This window comes from Acinonyx jubatus, chromosome C1 (genome assembly GCF_027475565.1).
Source record: "Acinonyx jubatus isolate Ajub_Pintada_27869175 chromosome C1, VMU_Ajub_asm_v1.0, whole genome shotgun sequence".
In the NCBI taxonomy this organism is placed as follows: domain Eukaryota; kingdom Metazoa; phylum Chordata; class Mammalia; order Carnivora; family Felidae; genus Acinonyx; species Acinonyx jubatus.
The window spans coordinates 67478653-67497818 of NC_069381.1; the positions used below are offsets into that span (position 1 = coordinate 67478653).

At 38.3% G+C, this 19166-nt stretch overlaps 1 protein-coding gene across 13 annotated transcripts in view; it reads left to right on the forward strand.

Moving 5' to 3' along the window:
- ADGRL2 (adhesion G protein-coupled receptor L2) overlaps window positions 1–19166 on the forward strand; it is a 619307-nt gene that overhangs the window by 296814 nt on the left and 303327 nt on the right. The window lies entirely within an intron of this gene.

The window sequence follows — 19166 nt, forward strand, 5'->3', positions numbered from 1 at the left end:
TCCACCAGTCCTGCCATTGATGTCACATCTTCTTCGTAACATTAATCGGTGTTAAAAGTCATCCTTTTATCATTTCATGAGTTTATTGGCTGTCTCGTTTCTTCCCTCCTCATGTTCAGCACGCAATCCCCCCCATACATTCATGACACACAAGGCCATAAGCATTCCTTAAAGGCACAAACTCTTTCTGCCTCCTTGCTTCAGTCCTGAAAACAGTACCCAGACTAGAGAAATCCATCAGTATTTGTAGTCTGACTGACCTAAGGCCTTCTTTCTCACCCTGGAATACAGGTATTCTTCCCATGTCTGCTCACTATTGAACAGGGAATCTGTGTTTATATATCCAATGAGCATGAAATATGCCATTTCTTCCAGGAATATAAATTAGATCAGAAAAAAGTATGTGTATGTATGTGTGTAAGAAAGCATTAAATCATTTACTTTTCAATAATTAAAAATTTTATTGTTATATTTAAACAAACAGATATCTTATGGAGTAACATGAGAGGTTCTCATGGGCTTTCATGATAAAATGAGTGTTCATGTCCCTTGCTTTAGGGGTACTTAGATGGGAAAGTCTGAAAGCCTTCCTCTAAGGGAATCACATTCTAATTGGAAAAAGGGAAGAAACTCTAATGGGAATGGACGGCTACACAAGCTATCCCTAATTTTTTTTTTTCCTAAGCTTTTCCCCTGTTCTCAGGAGCCTTAAAGCCATTACCCATACTTCCCCATTTTCTGGCCCAGTTTTCCCCAAACTGAGTTCCCTAGAACCATTAACTTCTGTTCTCTAGAGATTAAAGAAAATCTGTGCTCAAAGAAGATTGGAAAACACCACATTAAGCCTCCTTAGAACCTTTAATATACTAATGTGCATTTTCTTACACCAAAGAGAGGGACCACGTATATGGCCTTCACCCAAACTTACTTGACCCTGAAATCCTTTTTAGAGTTTTTTGAAATCAGATTGGGAAACACTGTGCTGACCTATGAGGAAGAGGATGGCATTTCAAATCCTGAGCACATTGCCTCGTCAGGTACCATGCTAAATACTTTCCATATGAATTTGTGTATGTATAAGGTAAATGAGTGATTATTTATCTTTCTTATAATCCTCAAAAAAAAAAAAAAAACCACACACACACACACACACACACACCCCTTCAAGGTAGGAATTATAATTTTCAGTTTCTAAAGAGAAAACTGAGAAGTAAAATAATTTGACCCAGGTTCCACAGCTAGTAAGTAGTAGGGAAAGAATTTGAAACCATGTTGGTCTGGTTCCAAGAGCCCTCTTTCTATTTAACACAGCTGAAAAGGAGCTGGAAGGAGCTTCTGCTGAAGCTAAAGAATAGGATTTCCAGATGTCCTCTTCAAAAATAAGGGAGTTGGCAAAGGGGAGGTGGTGAATAAGAATTTAATAATTTAAAATTACTGCTTATTTCAGCTGGTGTTTTTTATTTGCTGTTTGTAAAATATTTATTTATGATATATTCTTCTGAGAAATAATTATTTTTAAACCATTTCATGGAATTTTGAAGAAAACTCAAAATTTCAGTTTGAATTTGTTTTATATGATCAGTCCACACATGGTTCAATACATTGAAAATTGAATTTTTTCCCTATGGAAGTATTTAAGAGTGAAATCATGCAGATTTCTAAAGTAATTATGAAAATATTAACTTAAAATTAAACATACAGTAGTATAGCTGGTATAGGGGACAAGGGCAGGCCACCCCAAGACAGGCCACTTTGGCATGAATGTTATTTTGACTTAAAAGTAACTAAAACTTAACAGGTTCAGGAAAAGCTCTTTAACCCCAGCCCCCACCAACCACCTGCCTATACCAAGAAGAGAACTATCAATAGAAATTCCTCTTAATAAATTTATCTGCATAATAGCTCAATCTTTGTTTTCCAAACATCTCCTCTCATCTTTCTGTTAATGGTCATTCTCCTCTTTGTAACCTCAGATCTCTACTCCTCTTCTAGCTCATACAAGCATCATGTTGCCTCACTGTCTTTGGAATTTCCATGTCTATATGGATTCCCTGCATGTAAACTCTCTCTCTTTTTTTTAAGTTTATTTATTTTTGAGAGAGAGAGTGTGAGTGAGGAAGGAACAGAGACAGAGGGAGACAAAGAATCCCAAGCAGTCTCTGCACTGTCAGTGCAGAGCCCAACATGGGGCTCGAACCCATGAACTGTGAGATCATGATCTGAGCCGAAATCATAAGTCAGACACTCAACCAGCTGAGCCACCCAGGCCCCCTGTATGCAAACTAAAAATTTGATTTTCTCCTATTAATCTGTCTCATGTCAATTTGATTCTTAGTCAGCTGGAAGGATCTTGAATGGTTGAGGAAATTCTTCCTCCTCAACACTTGTGTACATCATTTGTTGGCTTAAGCAAGCACCTTATAAAAGGTACAACATTTGTCTATATACCAAAGTTAATATCATATACATGTTTTTAATTCAAATTTTTAAAAAGTCTACATAATTTTTTAAGCTTTCACATGCTCTCTGATTACTTTTCCATTTTACCAGACAGACCGCAAAAATATAGGACTGTGTGCTTCCGGTGAGTAGACATCTGGCAACCCTATTTCCCAATTAGTTGAGAAATAATTTTTTTAAATAAGAAGACCAGTTTTTCTGATTGTAGAATAAGCTAAGTGACATCACTGAACAGTTCAATGTCCAAGTCTTTACCTTTCTTCTTCCATTCCATATATTTTTATACCAGGAGACCTTGAGCTAGATATATCCCTGTCCCTATAACAGCTATAGGTCAATTTGATGAGCTAACAAATGGTTGAGGAGTTGATAGCACATTGTTGGGGTAAACAATACAATCCTCTCACTCACTGAGCAGCCATTTATACACTGTTTCACAGTTGATTATTTTCTGGCATCCTTTAGGGAAGCAAATAGAATGGTTACATTCTTCCTTTCAAAAGAACTTATCACTAAACACTCTGAAAAAGAAAGCAACTGAGTGAAACTGTGGAGACCTGGCTGGCTCCAAGTGAGTGACTTTAGGCTGGTCATTTAACCTCTCAGGCTCCCCATTTCCTTATTTGTAAAAGGAGGCTGTTTGCATCACTAAAAGTGTACCTAAACCTCTACAATTTCCAACAGTCTATGATTCTTTGACTCACTTCTCCAAAGTATGCTACACCTTCTCTGCTGTCCTGTCTGTATCTCACCTTCCTCTTTATTTTTAATTTGCAGGAGTTCTCAAACAGAGTACTAAGGAATGGTATAATAGAGTTCAATTCAACAAGAATTTATTGAGCACTTTTATCAATGTGGCAGCTCTGTCAAACATTTTATCATACTTATTTTTACCAGCAACCTGGATAAGAAAATACCATTCTTTCCATACTGTATTCAGATTTTTCATGCAACTTTTAAGGAGCAAACTGGGATATAACCCAGATTTCCTTACCTGGAATGCAGATCCCACTATACTGCAATTGAATGTCTTTTTGTTGTTTAATTAAACAAAATTCGATATTTTTTTTTTTTTTTGCAAAGCCATTTTCGTTTTGTTGCTATCTGAGCTTTGGCTGGTATTATTAAAGTAGAAAAGTCATAAAGAAATCATCTAAGAGCCATTCTTTTGCCTTAATCTCCCATACTTCTCAGAAGTTCTTATTCTTATACTTGAAATTTTATTTTTTGTAATTTTTTTAAGATTTCTTTTTTTAAATTATTTTTATTTTTAGAGAAAAAGAGAGAGTGTGTAAGTGGGGGGAGAGACAGAGGGAGAGAAAGACAGCATCTCAAGCACAGGGCCTGACTCAGGGCTCGATCCCATGATCCTGGGATCTTGACCTGAGCCAAAAGCAAGAGTCCCACACTCAACCGACTAAGCCACTCAAGCACCCTTATAGTTGAAAATTTTAAAGGAAGGTGTAAAAATAGACTCTTCGAACCAGTCTCAAAATATGATCTGAACCAGGTTGTCAGCATTTTGTCCTTGAAGTCACCCGTTCTCAAAAGTTGTCCTTGCCCTAACCCCTCACCCCATATCTGTGAAAGTAATAATATCTTGCATTTGCATGGCAGATAATTTTAGCAAGACACACTGACATCCTAAGAGTGAGCCCCAACCTGTAGAAGAGGTGCAAGAACCAAAGATAGGAGATCCACGATGTAGTCCATTTGAAGCACTAATAGGCAATATGACCTTTAGCAAAGTCTTTAGGCTTAAGAAAAAAAGAGGTGGCTTGTGCTTAAAACCTTTTGAGCACCTTGTAGCTCTCACATTCAATCACATACTTTTGAGTTTTCAGAGTACCTATCAATTAGGTATTAATACATGTACAGCACATTCTTTCTTTTTTTAATATGTGAGTACATCCCAATAAAAAATTGCAACATTACAGTTCTAAAATGTGCTTCAACTACTCCTCCTCCATATTAAACCTAGAGGTCGTCACTATTATCCATTTTAAGTATGTCTTCCAGAATATTTCTGTGCATTTCCATATATATACAAATATATATAAAAATATAGTAGGGTTTAAAGGTGTCATTTTTTTTAAACTTCATAGTATGTATTAACTATCTTTCTATATCAGTATATATTGATCATCTTTATTCTCTACAACTACTACCTAGTATTTCATAATATGAATGCACTCTATCCCATAAAATTCTTTTTCCTTTGCTTGACAGTTAGACTGTTCCTTTTCTTTTTTCCTATAGTAAAGAATGAGGCATTGGACATCCTAGCATGGATGTCTTTGATCGTATGGATGGTATTCCTTTGGTTAGGTATTAAGATAAAATTTATTTTTAATATGCTGCCAATTCATCCTCCAAAGTCACTGAACCAATTTACTCTTCTCACCAGTAGAGTCTTAGGGAACCCCACACCCTAGCCGATATTTGATTTCATCAAAAAAATCCAGTCAAACTAAGGGGTAAAACTTATCTCATCTTTGATTTCAATCATTCTTTTCTGTATACTAGACCTTCTCATCACAGTTTCTGATCTCTGCCCCTCCCGACTCCCCTACAGGGGTTTGGCCAGTGCCCTTCCAGTAACTCTTTCCTCAGGAATGACTCTGGTATCACTTGCCTTAGTACAAATGTGACTCAATTAGCTACTATTCTTAAGGATATTTGCATTTCAAGCTTCATCTCTAATTGCAGGATAAAAAACTGTGGAGCAATTTAAAGAATTATATAAGAGAAGAATTATTTCTTGGATGAGGGGGCTTTCATAGCTCTAGAAATCACACTATTAAAGGTCCTGGACCAGATCCACTAGAAATGACTTATTGATCTGTGTAAAATCGTGATGTTCTGGTTAGAAAACACTTGTTTATGCCAATTGCTATTCAGATCATCTCAATATGAGAGAATTCTCCAAGGAGCAAATGCACTAAACTCTCTTCTGAAAGGCAACATGGTACGGCTATGGAGGGGAGATGAGATACTAGAATTCTGCAACAAGATTCATTTATATTAACAGAACCCTCATGGAAGCATGATTGTATAATTACAGATCAGAAATATTTCCTCCGAGTTTATAAGAGGAGACAAACATTTCCACCACTCAGCAGGTCCATTCTCGGTTTAATAAAGCTCTTCTGGGGGTGCCTGGCTGGCTCAGTTGGTGCAGCATGCAGCTCTTGATCTTGGGGTTGTGAATTCAAACCCCACTTTGGGTGTAGAGATTACTTAAAAATAAAATCTTTAAATAAATAAATTAGTTAATTAATTAATTAAATCATTTTTGAAAAAATAAATAAAGCTCTTCCTAATTTTTTGATAGCAAATATGCTGCCTCTGAGGACTGCCTTTGGGTCTAGAATTCAGTTTGAAGAAGCATCTGACTCCAAGCTCTCTGGACCTCAAATTTCTCTTAAATAAAGGTAAAATGCCTTACCAGCCTCACAGGAGGGTAAGGGATGAAAATACTATGCAATATGTGAAAGCACTTTTATCAACTGTAAAATAGAGGCTGGAATTATTATTAGGTAAATAAACAAGTAAAACAGTATTTTTGAATACCTACCCATGCCTGAGACATTCACGTTCACAAAGATCTTGTGAGATATTGTTGTTCCCAAAAGAAAGTAGAATCTCAGAGAAATTGAGTATCATATTTAAGTAAACTTAACACCAACAACAAAATTTACATAAAATCTTTCTGAGTCTGAAATATAGATACTACCCAGCACATAATCTACCTTCATCATTCTACAGTGTATCACACCTAGTAGGTTGAGTAACTGTATTTTAAGTGAATACATATATGAAAGTTTACATTGTGTTTATTTTCTATTTTTATTTTCTTTTTATTTTTTAAGGTTTATTGATTTTTGAGAGAGAGTGGGGGGGGGGGGCGGGCAGAGAGCAAGGGAAACACAGAATCTGAAGCAGGCTCCAGGCTCTGAGCTGTCAGCACACAGCCCAAAGTGGGGCTCAACTCAAGAACCATGAGATCATGACCTGAGCCGAAGTCAGATGCTTAACCAACGGAGCCACCCAGGTGCCCCTACATTGTGTTTAAACGCAGAATTCTGAATGTCATGAGATTTCACTTCATTTAAATATGCAGGTACCTCAGTTATAGTATTAGTCATATCGCTATCACTCACAATGTGTAATAGTTCAAGGCTCACTTCCAACAAAACGGCATCTATCCACGGGTAAGGTGCTGGAATTCAGACTAGCAAAATGGATGGTAGAACTGACAGAGCAGCTAGGAAGTTGCAATTCCCCCCCAGTTTCCCAAGGCTGGTGCCAGTACACTTTCTGGGGAGATGCGATAACAGCACATTTTACATCTTCGTGTGTTGAAACCAATAAATCTTAGTCCTTCCAGAAGCACAGACTGCTTTGGGGTGAAATTGCAGCCATTGATCTACAGTTCAGCTATGACTTAACTTTCTGCCTTTTTTCTTGTCGTGCAACCTCCACCTATTTAGGTGTGGGTCACTGGGTGGCAAAATGCAAAGCAAACCAAACGTGGGGGATGATAAGAGCAGTCAATAAGTTAGCACTGGGGTCTTCTGCTACTAAATAGAGGCTGAAAGAGTGGGATTTCAGAGCAAATGCTTGTGATATCTCAGGACCGGCAGTGAGATCAGAACCAAAGGGCTGTGGCTGCTAATTTAAAGCCAAACTAAAAACCACCTTCATAGCAAGGATGACTGGATCTTTCCAACTCCAAGGATTAGAACCACAGGCTAACCAAATCTGACTCCTTCATTCTATAGATCAGGAAGCTAAAGTCGGAACAGGAGACACAGCTGGGATTCAAACTCAGAACTTGGGGCTCAATTTAGGGATCTTTGCCCCAATGTGCTTCTTTTGGCTGACCAACCTCCCTCTTAGCTGAAGCTCTTCGCCACTGATGCTGTAGCTTAACACTTTATAAATCCTTTCTGTTTACTGAGGCAAAACAACATCTTCCTTCTCCCAGAAGAGATCATGCACAGACGCCACAGTTAATGGCAGTTAAAATGTAATGTCACGAGGAGGGATTGCAGTAGATGGGAAGAGGAGAATGAAGAGTTAATAGGCTCTAAAGAGAGCCTAATTTCTGATCCTACTTGAAGGATGGGTTAGCTGGGGGCTTTAAACAGCTCTTAGGATGCATGTTACACAGTGACATTTCCATAAGCCTCTGGTTTCATTACAACCAAGTAGTGGAGAGGAGGTATTCCTGGGCTTCCTAGCTTGATGTATTTCAGAGATGATATGTAAAGGTATAATTTAAATAATGAATGCAAGCAGGTTTCAGGGAGAAAATAAGCCCTGCACTCCCAGGGATTCTGATTCATCCCTACTGGACAAGCGTCTGCCTGCACAATCCTTGGACACTTGGAACCAGAGTTCTGAGTTGAACTAAAAGGTTTGCTCTGATCAAGTATCCCCTCTCCGGCATCAGCACCATGTCAGCGATGCCAAAGGCAAGACAGGAAATGTTTTTATTGACACCAAACAGTTAACAATCCCAACCTCAATTGCAAAACAAAGGAAGTTTATTTTGGAGCTCTCCCACATTTTCTAGACTCTTCTTCCCTCTTTTGGAATGCCCCTTTCTTATCACCCAAGCACCTGGGGCCCTCAGGCTTCCACCATTCTGGCCAAAGGCATTCTACTTTCTATCCTTTTCTATCTCTTCTAGATCTACCCTACCCAAAGTGCACAAAAACCCTCTTCCTTTAGGAAGATCTCAAATAAGATATTATCTGAGTAAAATAATTTATATTAGGGTGATCACTGAGAAACACTATCCCTTTGCTCCTCCTACCCTCCAAAGATTTGCATTTTCAACCATCCATTGACTTATCCTAAAGGAATCTCTTAAAAGGTAGAAAAGGTGTTTTTGAGCTAAGATCCTAGATTTCTTGGACACCCCTACTCCCAACACTGTTTCTGACCAGGAAGATACACTAATGGTGAATTTCGTATTCTGATCCTGCTGGGAGAATGGATTAATCTATCTTAGTTAACCCTTTCTGAGTCTGGTCTTTGTACTAAGCACAATGTTTTATTATTTACTCTTTCCTGCAACCCTCTGAGGGAGATTCTTTCATGATCTCCATTTTAGAGAAAACAGGCTTAGAACCATTAAGTAATTTACCTAAGGTCATGGCACAGAGCAGACCTGAGTCAAACTCAAATCCTTTGTCTCCCAGAGCCCATGTTCTCAACCACTGCACCACAGTGAGAAAAATACTAACTTCCAGTCAGAAGACCCAAATTCTAGTCGTAGCTCTGCCATTAAGCAATGATAATCACCAATTTCCTTAACTTTTCTAAAACTTTTTAATCTGTAAAACAGATGATAACAATATTTACCATGCTGGGCTAAAATGAGAATTAAATGTGAAAAGTGATTTACAAAATGCTACCAAATTCTCACTGATATAAATATGATGCCTAGTCTTTAAAAAAAAAAAAATCACCTCTCCCCAAAGGAAATTATTTCTGTGTATGTGAATTCTACAAAAGGTGGACTTGGAACATAGATGATTGTGTGCTGGGACCCTCTCTGTCTTGTTCTTCACTCAGGTTTTCAACAAATACTTGTTAAATAAAGAAATGTTTGATTTTTGCTTGGAAAACAAAAGAGGGGCATGACAGGTGAGGGAAGAAGGTTTTCTTAATTGAGAAATGGTCAGGGGTATAAGGAAACACTACTGACTTTTACACATGTGTATCAAGCCCTAAGTGGCTAAATAGTAACAAGATGTACTCTGATATCACATTAAAATGAATGAGATCTTGTGTTAGTTTTGAACAAATCAACAGGGTTTTTAAGGTTTGGCTTGTAGCCCTACTTTGACCTGTGTTTAGCCCCATTTAGGCTTGCTAAAGCTACCTTAATCCTACTTGAACTTCTGTACCCCATTTCCCAGTGATTTGCAAGTCTTTAAAAACATGGCTATATGGAGAGTGTGTTTGTTTAGTCCAGTTCCTTTCCCCGCCCCCACCTCCATTTTCTATTTTCGGCTTTCACCCTCCCTTCTTGTACCTGGCAAGTTTCCCAAGAAGTGCTTCAGTTGCAAAGAAGGAAAATACTGACAGTGCATAATTTAAATGAGAGAGATGTGCCATGCCACATTTTCATTAAAATTACAGAAAATTCCAAGCTGTGTGGAGTTTAAGGGAGATCAGAATAGAGTCCAAAGTGCTATCATTACATTTTGTAGTGTTTTTTTAGCTCAATAAAGCAGCTGTCCTATATTTGCAAAATAGCTTAGAAATTGTTGGTCGTAGGAAAAGGAAAGATGCACACTGGATTTTTTTCTTTCTTCGTTTCAGTTTAGAGTTCTCTACTAGTTACCAGAATTAGAAAAAAAAATCAAAGTGCACAATTCCTATCATCTCTGTTAACATCTAAATATCAAACCAAAAATATGTTGAAAACAGCTTCTAAAAGTGGATTGGGACAGAGCCTTGCTAGCAGATTAGCAAATTCTTACAAATCAAATACTCCTTGCTGGTCCATAAGCTTAATAAAACAATGGCACTTGTTTATAATCATGTTTCAGTAAGCAAAATTTTCTGTGAACTTACACAAGGCAACCAATTAAAGATATGATTTAAAGGATCTGAAGCAAACATGGAGAAAAAGAACACCAAACAATACCAATTTCCTCAGTCATTATTAAGTTCCCTCACTCCTGAAATCAATTGTCTAGAACTGAAGGCATATTCTATTTGGCATCAGTTTGTCATATTTTGGCATTAGTTTGAATAACAGAATGTTCCTTATATCAACCAAGAGATTTTCATTTCAATAGTTAATAACTTTCCTGTACATGGCTAATGCCCATTTTGTCATGCTATCTTAAACTCCAGACCCAAGGATCAGAGATATCAAATAATAAAAAAAAATATTCCCAGTGCTATTTGGGAATCTAACAGAAAAAAAGCAAGAATGCTTGGGATTGTGAGAGAAAACAAACTTACAAGGTAACCAATTTCACAGGTTCTGCGATACACTACGTTTCTATGATTTTCGAGAAGTTTCCAAGCAAGTTTCATATGCAATTATGTGACTCTGAACACAATGTCCTTATAGTTATAAATCCATATTCAGCTTTGTTAATTAGTGGGATTCTTGGGCACCTGGGTGGCTCAGTGGGTTGAGTGTCTGATTCTTGATTTCAGCTCAGGTCATGATTTCAGGGTCCTGGGATTGAGCCCCGTGTTGGGCTCTGTGCTGAGCATGGTGCCTGCTTAAGATTCTCACTCTCCCTCTCTCTATGCCCCTCTCCCCTGCTTGCACTCTCTCTTTCTAAAATTAAAAAACACAAAATACAAAAAAAAGTGGGATTCTCAATCTAACATACATCTAGAACTTCCATTCTGCCAACCCACCCATGTATACTGTTTCAATTTTTTTTATCTTTTAATGTTATATTTAATTACACAAATAGCATATGAACATACCACTGTAAAAAAGAATAAGAAATATAGAGGGGGAAATTTATCAGTCAGTGGTTCCTTAACTCCGATAGTATTTAAGTTTTGCCATTTTTTGAATTTTTAAAGTCTCTTTAATCATAGTTCCCCTTCCAGCTCTCTGTCATTCTTTTTATGGTTAAAATTTGTTGAATAAAATAAATAATTTAATCACTTATCCCAAACAGATTCCCACCCACCCCCAAACCAATTTGGATTTTATTGATTGCATTCCCTGGTGTTCTCCAATACATTCCTCCGTTCTCTGTCATGTCTATTAATTGGTAGTTGACCTAGAAGCTTATTCACATTCAGTGTCATGGCAAAACAAATATATATAAAATACATGTATTTCTCATATTCAGAATTCTTCATAGGTTATGGCGTATTCTTAATAAAGACCTTGTCTTCTTGCAATTTACTTTTACTTAATATGTCTTGCAGATTCTTACCCCCTCAATACACGCTGTTTTACCTTAATTCTTTATTCATAAAATGATATATCATAATTTGTATTATCTTCTCCTCCTGATAAACCTTCAGCTTATCTTCATCTTTATCAACACTGCTACATTGAACATCCTTATATGCACACCTTTATGCACACAAGTGAGAGTTTATAGGGCAATGAGGTCTTCAGTCCTTTTTCTTCTGTGTGCACTAAGAGACACTGAAAAGGGGAGATTTTCATTCATAGGAGAAGGAATAGTTTTGTTCATTTGTTCATTTTGCTTTGACCCCAACACTGGGAAGGGGTCTAAGATATTGCAGTGCTCTCTAAAATGGGGTATACATCTGTCAGAGAATACTCAAAAACATCCATCAGGGCATGGGGAAAATATTGGAATTTCTACTTATTATTTTCCACATGAATCTTTTATAATGTATAACAGTATATGCAAACAATTTATCAATAAACATATCTATAAATTATATAATACATATATACCTATACATATATGTATGTTTATATACATGTATGTAAATGAGTATGTGCTCAAAATATTTAATCAAAAAAGGATGTTCTGAGAAAAAAAGTTTAGATACTGTTGTATGTTTGTTACATGGAGCTGAGTTCCTGCAAAGCTGATTGCCTATCGTGTGTCTCCACCTAAATGATTTGTTATCACAAACTCAATCTGTCAAAAAAAAAAAAAGAAAGCAACCATCATTTTCTTCTTCAAGGTCCAATTTCTCCTTGTGATCTGTTTCTACTGATGAAGTCAGTTGCATCCTCCCCATCACCCAGCCTGGAAACCATGAGTCATCTTTTGTTCGCTGCGCTTTCCATCTCAGTCGCTGCAATAGCTTTTACGACTGTGTTTCCTCCTTCCAGCTCCACTGCCGCCACCCTTTTCCAGGCCCACTTAATGACTATTGTAATAAATGCCTAATTGGTCTATATTCATTCTCTCTCATTTTAAGCTAATATATTCTAAAAGATTAGTTTTTCTGAATCATGTTTTTGATCACATCACAAACCTGTTGCAACTCCATATATAATTAAAAATTGTCAACTGGAGGGGCACCTAGGTGGCTCAGTTCATTAAGCATCCAATTCTTGATTTGGGCTCAGGTCATGATCTCATGGTCGTTAGATCAAGTCCCACTTCAGAGCCTGCTTAAGAGTCTCTCTCTCTCTTTGTCTCTCTCTCTCTCTCATATATTTCCACCACTTTCTCTAAAATAAAAAAAAATAAAATAAATTGTCCACTGGAAAATGTCAAAACAATCCCTAAATATGATATTCAAGGGCCTTCATATGCCTTGGCTTCAAGCTCTCTCTCTCCTTTTCTTATGCTAAGAGTTATTCAATTGAACCCTTACCCTGTGTCTGATACTTCACTAGTGTAGAGGACGAAAAGTCCTCCTCAACCCTTTTAGGGTCTCTGGCTGGGTCTGAATATTAAACTGACAGAGACAGACTAACCATTTATTTAATTTAAGTTTTACATGACATGGGAGCCTTCATAAGGAACTAAAGACCCAAAGAAACAGACCTGAATACATTTATGCTAGGTTTGATAAATAGTTGGCAGTCTTGTACAAATATGATAGTTTAAGGAGAATGAAGTAAGTGTAATAAACTGGGGGAAACTTAGCAAGGCCTAATTGGAAGGTGCTTCTTGGCATCTCTTTGTCTTATGAGATAAGGATGCACCTTTCCTCTGGGCAAAGGGAGGGTCCCTCTCACATGAGGGTTTTCTGGCCTGTTTCAGGAGAAAAGGGGAGAGAAGGAAGACTCTGATCTTCCTGCTTCTGCCATTTTCTCAAACTCGTTCAGCTTAATATATTCAATTTTGGAGTAGCATGTCCTGAGCCCTGTCATTGGGCCTATTGTAGGTATTATTTCGTTTAATTCTTGCTGTACTCTCCAAGGTAGATGGCTGAAATTCTAATAATGAGGGGGATTCCAGAACCAGAATGCCTGGATTCCAATCCCCATCTTATCAACTGCGTGACAAGTGACTTGTTAGACAAGTTTGTTAACCTCTCTTGCCTCAGTCTCCTCACCTGCAAAATGTGGCAATGATTGTAGCTACCTCAGAGCATTGTCCTGAAGACTGTGCTGAACACCTTTAAAATGCTTAGACCCATGCCTAGTACAGAGTAACTGCTCAATAAATGTTACTGTGTCCATTTACTATTACCATTAATGTGATGATTAATATTAGTGTCTCCATTTTCCAGAAGAGGACACTAAAGCTCACAGAGGTTAAGTCGATTGTTCCTCCTCACACAACTACTGACTGTCAGAACAGGAACTCAAGCCCACACCTGTCTGGCTTCAAGACCCATGTCTTAACACGATGTTTTATTGCCTCCGGTTTCCAGACCCATCTCTTCCACTTCCTACACATTTGTACTCAAAGTTCCAGTTGAGTCAGCTTACTCCATGCCTCAAAGATGCTTTGTACTTTTTCTTTTCTTTTTCTTTCTTTTCACGGTTTGCCTTTCTTCCGGATATGTTTCTATTAAAATGCATTTCATTCCTCTCCTTCCTCTTCAATGGTGATCTCAGCCTCTTAAAATCCTACCCATTCCTGTGAAAGCCACCTTCTCTCTGATACCATCATTGACCCTCTTCTGCACTTTTCCATGAAATGAGCAACTGTGTGATCTCAGTCTCTGGCTGAATGGACATAGATGCTATGGTTGTTATCATATTCATGCCTTTTGTTACAGATATTTGTGTACCTACAATAGAAGCCGGGATTTTGTGTTTGAAAGTCCCCCAGAGATCATCCTCCCCCCAGGGTTCAAAGGAGGTTCAGAGGAGGATGGTCCAGGACTGCCGAAGGCAGCTGGGAAAGACTGAGTGGGAGGATGTGTGTGTCCTTACACACACCCACACCCTTTCAAAACAGAGTGTCCTCTTTTTATCTGTTTCACATATTGGGGTAAATGTCTAAACACATCCTATAATATGTTATTGTCTTCGCTCTCTCACCACATCTCCAACACTTTGTGGGAGAAGAGAGTCTTATGGATAACGTGTCTCCAGCAGCAAGTAGCTCAGGGCCTTGACCGACTGCTTATTCAAGGCAGGTCCACAGAGGGAAGACACTCTATGCTTAGCCCTTTAGCACTGTCTGTGTCAAATATTTAACCTTTGGACAGTCCTGCAATGTAGGCCTTCTCTCCATTTTAAAGATGTGCAAATGGAGACTAGCCTCAATAAAGTTAAGAAATCTGCCCAAGTTTACACAGCTAGTGAGTGGTAGCAGGAGATTTCAAACCAAGACCTGTCTGGCTCACTTTCTGAGTTTGAATGGACCAAGATTCCAATCCCTGTCTATCTCTAACTAGCTCTGGGCTCTTGGCAAGAGAGTGGATGTTCCTGAATCTCACCTTTACAACAACCATAACTGTACCTCTAAATACTGTTTCTAGGATTAGATTCTGTATGCCAGATGCCTGGCTTTTGGCCAAAATTGGCTAATGTTATTTCACTGTACTATCCACCACAACATTTTCTGGGAAAGCACAGGTTTCTTCATCTCTGAACCTTCCTCAGCAACAGGTCCTGAAGAGCAGCATTTCTGATACATTCTGCCATGTACCCTGTGTAATTTTAAAATGTTCAGAGAGCCACGTAGTTTCTATCAGGGAAAGCCGCTCTTCAAGACTGTGGTATGAACCAGTGATACAGCAACTTCTGTTTTACAACACAACTTGAGATCTGGTAAATCTGGTCTGCTAAAAGAATTCCCTCATGGTTAAAATATCCTAAGAAAAGAAGCAGTCCTGCTCTCTTCCTACTAAGCCCCTAGGTACCCAAATCTCAATTCTCTTGCCAGGGAAGAGCAGTTAATTGTGAGAAAAACGTGTGTGTGTGTGTGTGTGTGTGTGTGTGTGCATACTTCATGCATGTGTGTCTTTATTTCACTGTTAGGAGGATGAGATATTTTTACTTGTAAAGTGTAAACATAGAAAGAATGGCAAGTCAACAGGCTTATCTGTACCTAGGAGAATGTTCTTGATAGGTTCACTGCCATATAGTTTTAACACATATTATATAGTACATTAATGTTTAATTGTATCATTATTTATTTGTGTATGTAAATGTTGGTTGGGTTTTCCAAGTATAGTTGACACACAATGTTACATTAGTTACACATTATCTATTTTTAAATGCTTGCTTCTAATATGAAATTTGCTTTATTGAATGGTTATTGGTTACAATTTTGAGAAGACAATGATGGATATTTGTTTCCCCAAAAGTACATGCAATGGGAATGAAAGAAGTAAACCCTGAACCAGAAGGGAACTATCTTGTAGAAGAGTTTAGTATAAAGTTTTTTTCCTGTCTAGGTCTTTCACTTCCAAAATCTGGATTCTCTTCCTACCTGAGAACCCAGTCAAAACAATTGGTTCCTTTCATCAACTCTCCTCGAGAACATACTCATTTTAAAAATGGATTGACCAGGGCATCTGGGTGGGTCAGTCGGTTAAGTGTCCGACTTTGGTTCAGGTCATGATCTCACATGAGTTCCAGCCCCGCATTGGGTTCTGTGCTGACAGTGCAGGACCTGGAGCCTGCTTTGGATTTTGTGTCTCCCTCTCTCTCTGCCCCTCCCCCACTCACACTCTGTCTCTCTCTCTCAAAAACAAATAAACATTAAATGAACGAATGAACGAATGAATGAATGAATGAATGAATGAATGAATATGGATTGACTACAGGGGCACCTGAGTGGCTCAGTCAGTTGAGTGTCCAACTTTGACTCCAGCTCAGGTCGTGATCTCCTGGTTGGTGAGTTGGAGCCCCACATCAGGCTTGCTGCTGTCTGCAAGAAGCCCACTTTGGATCTTCTGTCTCCCTCTCTTTCTGCCCCTATCTCGCTCGCATTCTCTCTTAAAAAAAATATATATACACACACACACACACACACACACATATAAACATATATATATACATACAAACATATATATGTAGGTATATATACACATCTAAAACAAAAAACAAAAAACCCAACATAGATATTAAAAAGTGGATTGACCACAGAATGGGCAGCATCTATGACCCTAGAACATTGCCGTATGTGGAACAGGTCTTTTTTTATTTAAAAAAAATTTTTTTTCAACGTTTATTTATTTTTGGGACAGAGAGAGACAGAGCATGAACGGGGGAGGGGCAGAGAGAGAGGGAGACACAGAATCGGAAACAGGCTCCAGGCTCCGACCCATCAGCCCAACTCACGGACCGCGAGATCATGACCTGGCTGAAGTCGGACGCTTAACTGACTGCGCCACCCAGGCGCCCCGGAACAGGTCTTAATGGGTATAATTTCTTATTGCTGAATGACTGATAGATGGTTGTTACATGTCACTGTTACGTTCTTCATCACATTTCCTTTAAGAGCATCTAACTGGTTTACCACTCTTGAATAGGAGTTCCTGCAACTGAATTTAACAGAATGTATCACAAAAAAAATTCAAAGTTACTTCCTTTTTCTGGCATTCATTTAGGTAGTGAGCCATGAATCAATGTTTATTAGAAAAACAGAGCTCTACATACAATGAAAATGTGCTTTTGTGGGTGGGAAAGCACATTTTTGCAAAGAAGACCATTATTTCAATATACAAATATTTGCAGAATCTGTCACCCCACAAATGCCTAATGCGATCACCACAAATGATTTTCAGATTGATTTTTACCATTTTGACAAGCTTTTACCAATATCACATGGCCATATTTTCTTCCACCCAAGCAGAGAGCCCAATCATGAATTGGAAGAATTCTCAGAATTTGGGTTTAAAGATTCCTTCACCAAGTATGCCCATTTTAGTATTGCGGTCTAAAGGGGTACAGATGATAAAAGGACACTTCTTAAATTGACACTTGTTTGATGGAGTCAATGTTTTTTAGCACTCTGCAAAGTAAGAATGTGCTATCTTTTGTATATAAGATCTGCCATCAGCTGCTTGTTTTCAGAACTGTTAATAGGTTGTACTGAGTAATCTGCACTCTCTTTGTGACCCAGAAGAACCCACTGAGCTTGGAGGTACAATCTGTGACTCGGGGGCAGTTTTTTTCTGTCTAAAGCTAATAAAACCTGCAACCTTACCTTATTAGTGCTGTCCTCTCACCAACTGAGCTAACACCTCCGAAAGCAAATAGATAATTTGCACCAAGCCATATTCACATCCAATTTCAAAACCAGCTCTTCCTGTGTCGCAGTGGAGAGGTACCTTATGGTGAAACTTTATAGAACTTTTAGTAGGTTTTATAGGCTTCCTTTTCGAGGTTTAGTGGAAAGGGGATCTTTGAAAAAAGTTGAATATAAAATTCAAAGGAAAAGAGAACCTGGCGGAAACCTAAAAGAGAGTATTAATATTCAAACAGAGATGTCTTATTCTGTCTGTTTGTCATCAACATTAACACATTTGGTTAAAAAATGTTATTGAGTATCCATTTCACACACTGTTATTTAATGATGGATAAAACAAGTTGGGTCTTGCAAGACATACAGTCTAGCTGGGAACACAAATAAACAATAACATTAAGCATCAGAAGGGAGTTCAGGGGGAAGTTACAGGATTCTGGGAAGGCTTTCTGAAAGTGTTACCAAATCATCAAGGGCTGAAAGTTTTCCAGTCAGAAAGAGCCACTTTTCTTCCACTTTATTCAAATATATTTCTCTGTACTGTCTTAAACACCACATTTAATTCTGTATTCTAACTCTATACTCCTCTTTTGCCTTCTTTATTGTTACAAAGGTCTTGGAAAATAAAGTATTTAAACTGAAACCTTTGAGGTGTTTGAAGTAATTTCCATAAGCCCTCCCTAGGAAATTAATAAGTAATGCTATCACCTTTGTAGCAGTGAGAAAATTAAGGCAGAGTGAGGGTAAGTTCTACTTGGTACTAGTTTCAGAGTCAAAACAATATTCCAGGTTCCTTGACTCCCAGTCAAATAGTGTCTTCTTTTGGCTTCAAGCTTTATACATCTTGCTTATTAATCATTACGAGTTTTTGGTTGACCAGGAAATTGTATTACTATAAGAGTTTTCGATGATGAAAGTTTTTAGAAAAATAAAAGTGAAAATCCCAAACTAGTCCTTGGATAAAAGTATGTAAATACATGTCATTTAAACCAGAGAACGGGGCACCTGGGTGGCTCAGTCGGTTGAGCAACCGACTTCGGCTCAGGCCATGATCTCACAGTTTGTGAGTTTGAGCCCCGAGTTGGGCTCTGTGCTGACAGCTCAGAGCCTGGAGCCTGCTTCTGATTCTGTGTTTCCCTCTCTCTCTCGGCCCCTCCCCCACTCGTGCTCTGTCTCAGAAATAAATAAACATTAAAAAAAGATTTTTAAAAAAATAAATAAAAATAAACCAGAGAAGATACAGAGCAGAAAGATGTTTTAAGTCAGTGACATGAATTTCAAAGACTAGCTAACCAATTATGTGGTCCAAACTTTAAATGTTTTATTTGTTTATTTTGAGAGAGAGACACACACACACACACAGAGAATCCCAAGCAGGTTCTGCGCTGTGAGCACAGGGCTGCATGCGGGGCTCAACCCCACGAACCACGAGATCATGACCTGAGCCAAGATCAAGAATCCTGTGGACCAAACTTTAAAAAGCCTTACTTAGGGGCACAAGGATGGCTCAGTCGGTGAAGCCTCCAGCTCTTGATTTCAGCTCACGTAATGATCTCATGGTTTGTGAGATCGAGCCCTGCATTGGGCTCTGCACTGACAGCATGAAGC